At 48.4% G+C, this 6697-nt stretch overlaps 1 long non-coding RNA gene across 1 annotated transcript; it reads left to right on the top strand.

Moving 5' to 3' along the window:
- The first annotated feature begins 3803 nt into the window (after positions 1 to 3803).
- LOC149342723 (uncharacterized) lies at positions 3804 to 6412 on the top strand. Its single transcript, XR_016283071.1, has 2 exons — positions 3804 to 5138; positions 6323 to 6412. It is a non-coding gene; the product is annotated as an uncharacterized LOC149342723 (long non-coding RNA).
- The last annotated feature ends 285 nt before the right edge of the window (positions 6413 to 6697 follow it).

Here is a 6697-nt window from a genome sequence, read left to right as displayed (position 1 = left end):
CTGTAGCAGCTCCCGAGCACTGAGAAGGCCAGGTTCGGCCAGATGAAGCTGAAGCTGCAGAGCAGGGTGCCTACGCAACCGACGACCAGCCCCAGCACCCAGACGAGAGATTTGACGGCCTGTTCAGCGACGGCGCGTGGGTCCCGGCCGACCTCCGCCTCCCTGCGCGTCAGTCCGCGAACACTTGAGAATGTCGCTGCTACAACAAGGCCCAAATGCGGCGAAAGCAATATTCACCGAAGGAGTAGCTACTTGAACGCGTGTCTGGCCGTTAAAAGGGCGCTGAGATCAGATCCATTGCACTTTTGTTTTTTGTAAAATGCCGATCCTAAGCTCCTGTTGGATATGTTTTTGATGTTTGTATAGCAGCAAAAAAAAAAACGAATTTTTCGTCAGGTGGCGCCCCCATTCAGAGCGGCAAGTTTCGGAACCCTAAGAGAAGGTGTTTTACTGTCCATGTATACGTGATTGTATGTCTTCTGTTACTCAGTTGGCAAAACGAAAAAGAGCATGTGATAATAATAATAATAATAATTCTAAGATTTTGAAAAAGCTGGTACGTAAGAGACGCCAAATAAGTTTCACCTTTCTCTTTAAAGGGCCACTGCCCAGGGTCCGGACATTTTTGAAAAACAAGCCCACTGCATAGATGAGGCATCGAAGATAACCTCTGCAAAATACTAGAGCCATGCGCGCCCCGAAAAGCTGCGAAAATTCAAATCAAAGCCCGCTCGTTCTTTCCTTCAACAAAAACGGCCCGCCCCACTACTCTGAACCCCGTTGACGTCATGGGGGGTTACTTTCGCTAAAGGCACTCCATTGGTGCATCGTTCTGACTGACGGGAGAAGGTTGGGCGTAGCCTTGGCGTCGCGTCGTCTGCACAACGCTTTCCGCAGCGCCTTCTGTTCTGGCTCATGCCTACAAACCCGCATGAAGGAACAAAAAAAAAACTGCGGAAGGAGCGTGCGGCGACAGCCTTGAACCCTAGCCATAAAAAGTAAAAAAATAGTAAAACTGAGGGAGTTGGTTCCGATTCTTCCGATTCCGAATGTCCGATTCTTTTGGAGCTTTTGACATGCATCAACGCACGAAGGTGGCATCGCGGTGCACGAGAGCGCGAGTGACTCCTTGTCGTATGCAGCTCCTTGCATTAAGTGTCTTGATCCCATAGCTTAAGCAAATTGACATCAGATTCGAAAGCAGCAGTTTGAAACCGAAACTCCGAGAGCGTTTTCTCAGTTTACTCGTGAACATGTTCACAATCGTCCGATATTAAAAGAAATGACCTCAATCAGTATGCTAAAGATTGCGAAACTTATTTAAAACATTGAAAATACGCGTATCAGTGACATAAAATTATTTTCTCTGCCGCAGTTTTCCGAACCCAAGTTCAAACTTCACCCATCCTTGACTTCGCGAGAAAAAACTGTACTGGCCACATTAATGTGCTGTAAGATGGCGTCCAAGATGGCGACTTACATGCGTGGACCGCTTTGCTGGCTCAGCTTTACCCCCCTGCTGGGAATGACAAACAGATGTATGAAAGGATGCGCTCGCTAACAAGTCTAGGTGGTCGAGCCGATCGCGCCTCTCGATCGTTCAGTGTGCGCGCCCGCAGCGCCCCTCCCACCCTCCCCTCGAACAGACCCAGCAGCAAAAACCAGAATTCTATTGAAGGCGGGGCCATGACGTAGCCCTGTCACGCACTCCACAGACACCACGCCTCCGGCTTACATCGGAGAACGAAGGGGTGATTTTGCCTTGCCGAGCCTACTCGACGAGGAGCGGGAGAGAAAAATTTCGAGGAGGGAATGGAAGGAGAGGAGGCTCGCTCAAAGTGAGGTAGAGAGTGTTTGCGACCATGGGGTGGGCAGGGGCAAAGCCACCTAGACAGGGGCCCTTTAAAAGTACTCTGGCACCCGTAAACTTAAATTTTTTTTTCCTCTAGGCCTCGTGATCAAGCCCTGAATTTAGCTCACGTACGATTAAACGGGGGAATGAACAAGCAAGCCCCGAACCGGTTCTAATTTAACTGCGCTCTTGCAACATTGAAGAAAACGACTAACACGAATAATAAACTCACGCTCTACATTCCTCCTCGCATATTTTGTGGGATTTCTTTGAATCGAAAAAAGTTAATTGCAAAAGCCACAAGGAGAACAAATCTCCTAGCCTTCGAACTTGGGCGGCTGACTGTGGCGACAACTTCTCTAAACCGGCTGAATTTGGCTACACAAATGAAGCAGGCATTCCTGCTGCACTAAGACATTCATAAAAACAGTAAAAGAAGCTGGACACATAAACTTTGCTCCTTCTCCTTTTCCTCCTCCCACTTCCGCCATCCCACTCTTGAAGCAACAATCGTGATATCGCGTACCTTGCAACACCGACCGGCGGGCCAGCAGCGGGATCGACGGGCTCCGGAAGAGACATCGGTGGCGGGCAGACGGCGTCGGACGGTGAAGTGCTCTCCGGCTCGCTGTCGAAGTCGAAGTGCGCAACACGCCCTTTCCTCGATAGGAAGGAGCTGACCGACACGGCGTCGAAGGCTGGGCCATCTCTGTCCGGGGAGAAGGGGTTCGGCCCTCTTCCAGCTTTTCCCCGCGGGAGGGCGAGGGAAAGAAGTGGTCGCCGTTTTACGCAGCCTGCGCGCCTCGGATGCTTCGACGGATGACGGCTGTGTCCCTATCTTTCCCCCAAGGTACAAATCTGAAATTTCATGCCTGTAGCAATCACCTTCAAAAGTGGGCAGTCGCCCACAGGCTTGAAAATAAGATTCTACTAGATAGGCTTCTACCGGTATGCGTGCGTGCGCGCGCGCGCGCGCGCGTGTGTGTGTGTGTGTGTGTGTGTGTGTGTGTGTGTGTGTGTGTGTGTGTGTGTGTGTGTGTGTGTGTGTGTGTGTGTGTCTATTGAACAATATAATTGCCTGTATGTTCATATATCTATCCGTGTGTATAAGCTGTGACTTCACTGCATGCTCACTGGCTTCGCATGCGTGCGTGCGTGCGCGATATTGGGGAACGCGTTATGTAGGTGTCGTGTCCGGTCGCTGTGTTGAATGCAGCGAAAGACGCACACGGTACTTTTAGACTTCGTTTATTTAGAGCCGATGAGGGTGCGACCAGCGTCGACCGAGGCAGGAGCCGAACTGGCCGCCCGAAGAAAGGAGGGAGCTGAGAAGCGTCCACGGGAGGGAGTGGCTTCCCAGAACAGGAGGAGGGTGCGGGGGCGCACCGTGGGGGGGCATCCGGCGACAGCGTGCGACGAGGGGCAAGCGGTCGTTAGGAGGAGGATGCGAGTGGTCGTTAGGAGGAGGATTGAGTGGTCGTTAGGAGGAGGATGCGAACTGTCGTTAGGAGGAGGACGCGGGGGCGCACACACACAAAAGCAATAAGGGGACACAACACTTCCTTCCCCCTTAGAAAGTTGCCCGGTATCGTGCAGGGGGTCGGCGCTCACGCGTGGAGGCGCGCTGGCTTTGTGCGCTCGGGGGAGAAACACTTGTAGGCTGGCTGTTGTTCGCTGTGTCTCCTAGGTCTGTCCTGGGCGAAGTCGCTTCTTCCGGGAAGGGGTGCCAGGCTATGTGGGAAAATGGTGCACGTGTTCTCTCCGCTGGCGGACAGCTCTCAGACGGCGTCGTAAATCTACGCAGCTGGTTGAGATGTCGGCGTGCTACTGTGCCATGTATGTTGACGAGCCAAGAGCGCAGGCCTATGCGTCTGACAATTGTAGCTTCCTCCCAGCGTGGCTTTTTCAGAAACTGTCGGGCGAGGACGCGCTGCCCCTCATTAAGGCGGCGGTACCACGCTAGCGGCGGTCAGCAGCCATTTTTCGTCATGTTTGTGTGAGCGGTGTGGCTCATCCGTTTGCGCTAGAGAAATGATATTGAGCGCATTGTAAAGATAATTGTATCTTCTTTGCGATGGTATGTGTCGCTAAAAGCTATTCACGTTAGTATGATAGCAGTGAGCAAAAGAGCGAGGGGCATAAAACGATATTTTTGCTCGACTTGCCTGCGTTGGATTTGCTGGTTACGAAAACTACTGCTCCGAAAAGAAAACTGCTTCTGCAGCTTTTAGATTAAGTGTGACTCAAGGACCTCACAGGCATTTTATTGAGTTATATTGGGTAGTTATTTAGAACTGGTGCCATAAAAAAGTGTGAAATTTAAAAGAATGGCGCATTAATAACTCCTAGTCCAGTTCATAAATCACAAACATATTTAGCAGGATTGTAGATAGTACCCATGTTGTTAATTCTTGAAAATTTCATTGAGCTACATGTCATAATTTTTTAGTTTTCATTGTTCAAAGTTGGTCGTAATCTAGAAACTGCGCTTTTTTGATCTGAGCTTTAGAAGGAAGTAAACGTCGTATAGGGAACAAATTTTTGCACGCGAAATATTTAGGAAATATTCAAGGACCTGCTTAAGTCCGAATTTCGCTATGACAAACAGAACGGTATTACTGCGCCATTCAATTGCGCTATTTTTTGGTGCGCCGTAACCTCCGCAAAATACATCCAGCGCGAAAGATCACTGTTATTTTCCAGGCTTTTTTGACAGGAACTGAAGTCCCTGGTCTTAAACTACCAGTGATGTAAATTTGGGTATGATAAACGACTCATGTTAGCTCGCACTCGCCCCGTTTGTTGGTCGACGGGGCTGCTGCATTTGAATCTCGCGGGCGTTTTGACTCAACAATGGAGTTCCGCCGGTCAACGACAGTGGCGCTGTCAAACATTTTGAAGCAAGACGTACGAGACAGTAACTATTGGGGTTTACTGAAACGTGTGCGCAGCGCCTCCCCTGTGTGTGTGACGCCCGCAACTCTCGCCCCGGTACTCTGTACCGGTACGGACGACTGACTACGCTGAAGCCTGTCCTCCTGCCTTTCGGTCGCTTCTTCGGCTGCTCCGCAGGCTGTCATCGGTGTATCGTGCTGTTTTGCTTGTTGGTGTTTTTTTTTACTGTGCTTTTGTATTTATGTGCAGCGCCGTTTTTTATCACGTTATCTTGCCAGTTTTTTTGCGTGTAAAAGTGTCAAATGGGGAATCGGCGGCGATACCTTCAACGCAAAAGGTCGACGATCACAAAGCTTCGTACGCGCATGGCTGATGTCAGGGCCAAACGCAGGTGAGCCATTCGGACCGCAATTTTGTTATTAGTATGTGCATTGAAGTCCCAACTGTACCTGTGTCGCGTGCGTGAGCTACCTCGTAGTGTGTGTTATCGAGTGCGGTTTTTCATGAACGCGTGTGCAAGATTACCAGTGTCACGGCACTGTGACATTTCGTAAGGCGCCTAGTCGTTTGCTCTTTTGCAACAATATAGTTTTTCTTTCCGCCCTCCTGTTATGGCCTCGTAGGTGAGTATATGTGAGATAAAATCATTATAGAGGGTATTTTTGCTATAAACTTATCACTTGTTTCATACAAATGCTTGAAAGCTACACAGCCCTCGTTGAGTTGGGTGTTTTCCTTAGCTGAAAAGGCGCTGAAGCACATTTGTGGATGAATGCACTCTAAATATGCTTGTAATTGATTTTCAAATGTAACCGTTGAGATCCCTGCTATATGAAACATGAAACAGTGTGTTTTCATTTCTTTCCGCTTTATATTTTCAAAAATGTGGGGCTTTTATATGTCCGTTGCAACGTCACTGTTGAGTTGTTTCTTTTTCCCAAGTATAGCTTAGTTGGACATGCTGTACTTCTTATGCCTGCTCCTTTCTTCTGTTCTATAGCTGCGTCTTTTCTTTTGCTACTAGCCCGCTTGTGGTGTTCACTTTCCTTGGAAGCACAGTATCAATATACACTTTCAAGGGATATTCAACCTCACAGCTCACATTTTTCTGCTTGTGTGTAATGGATACAGCCTTCTGCTGGTAAGCTTTTTCTTCGTGAACTGCTGGTGACATCAAAACAAGCAGTGTATCATTGTTCCAGCAGCTTTGTATCACCCTGTATGGCATAAGCAGAATATGTTTCTATCGTGCTCAGCAGGCTTTTATCCTAACATATCTGCTCTCATTGTTACAGTGGCAGCAAATTACTTAGATGTATGTAAGGACTTTTCAGTCCACTTGCTATGTTTATGCACATATTTTCTTTCCTTTTCCGTTACTGCCCTCACATTTTTGTATGACGGGAGGTAAGCATATGTGTTTGTGTGTTACTGAAACACTAAGTCAATGGAAAGTAACTGCAATGGTTGAGCAGTAAAGAACAAGCTAATACCCACTTTTGAGCACTGACATTTCCTGTCACTTCCTGAAAATAGACTCACATATGACATTGGTATGGTCTTGTTTGCTTGCAGGCTGCCACCATGATGTGTGGGGGAGTTGTGCAAGGCATCTGAACGTGCTTAGCAGATGTTGCAATAAAATGGTCCTGTTTTTATAAGGAACATGCGTTTGTCTTTTGAAAATGCACATCAATGGAAGTGAATGAAGCCTTCTGCTTCTGCCTCTACCAGTGGCGAAGTGCATGTGTGGACAGTGCGATTTCACTAGCACTGTAGTGGCAAAGCATGCCCCCAAAATTATATGCCAATCACACACTGCAAGAAAAAAAGAATGCACGGATAACATTCTTGAAAGGTATATGGGAGCGTAGCTGGTGATATGCATGCGCGCAATGCAGCAAAAACAATGCCAGCATCTCTTGCCATTGTTTGCACTGCATGAAATAC

Source organism: Amblyomma mixtum, chromosome 5 (assembly GCF_055824585.1).
Source record: "Amblyomma mixtum isolate Tamu chromosome 5, ASM5582458v1, whole genome shotgun sequence".
NCBI lineage: Eukaryota > Metazoa > Arthropoda > Arachnida > Ixodida > Ixodidae > Amblyomma > Amblyomma mixtum.
The sequence above is the reverse complement of the archived record's forward strand: the minus strand, read 5'-3'. Positions and strand labels throughout refer to the sequence as shown.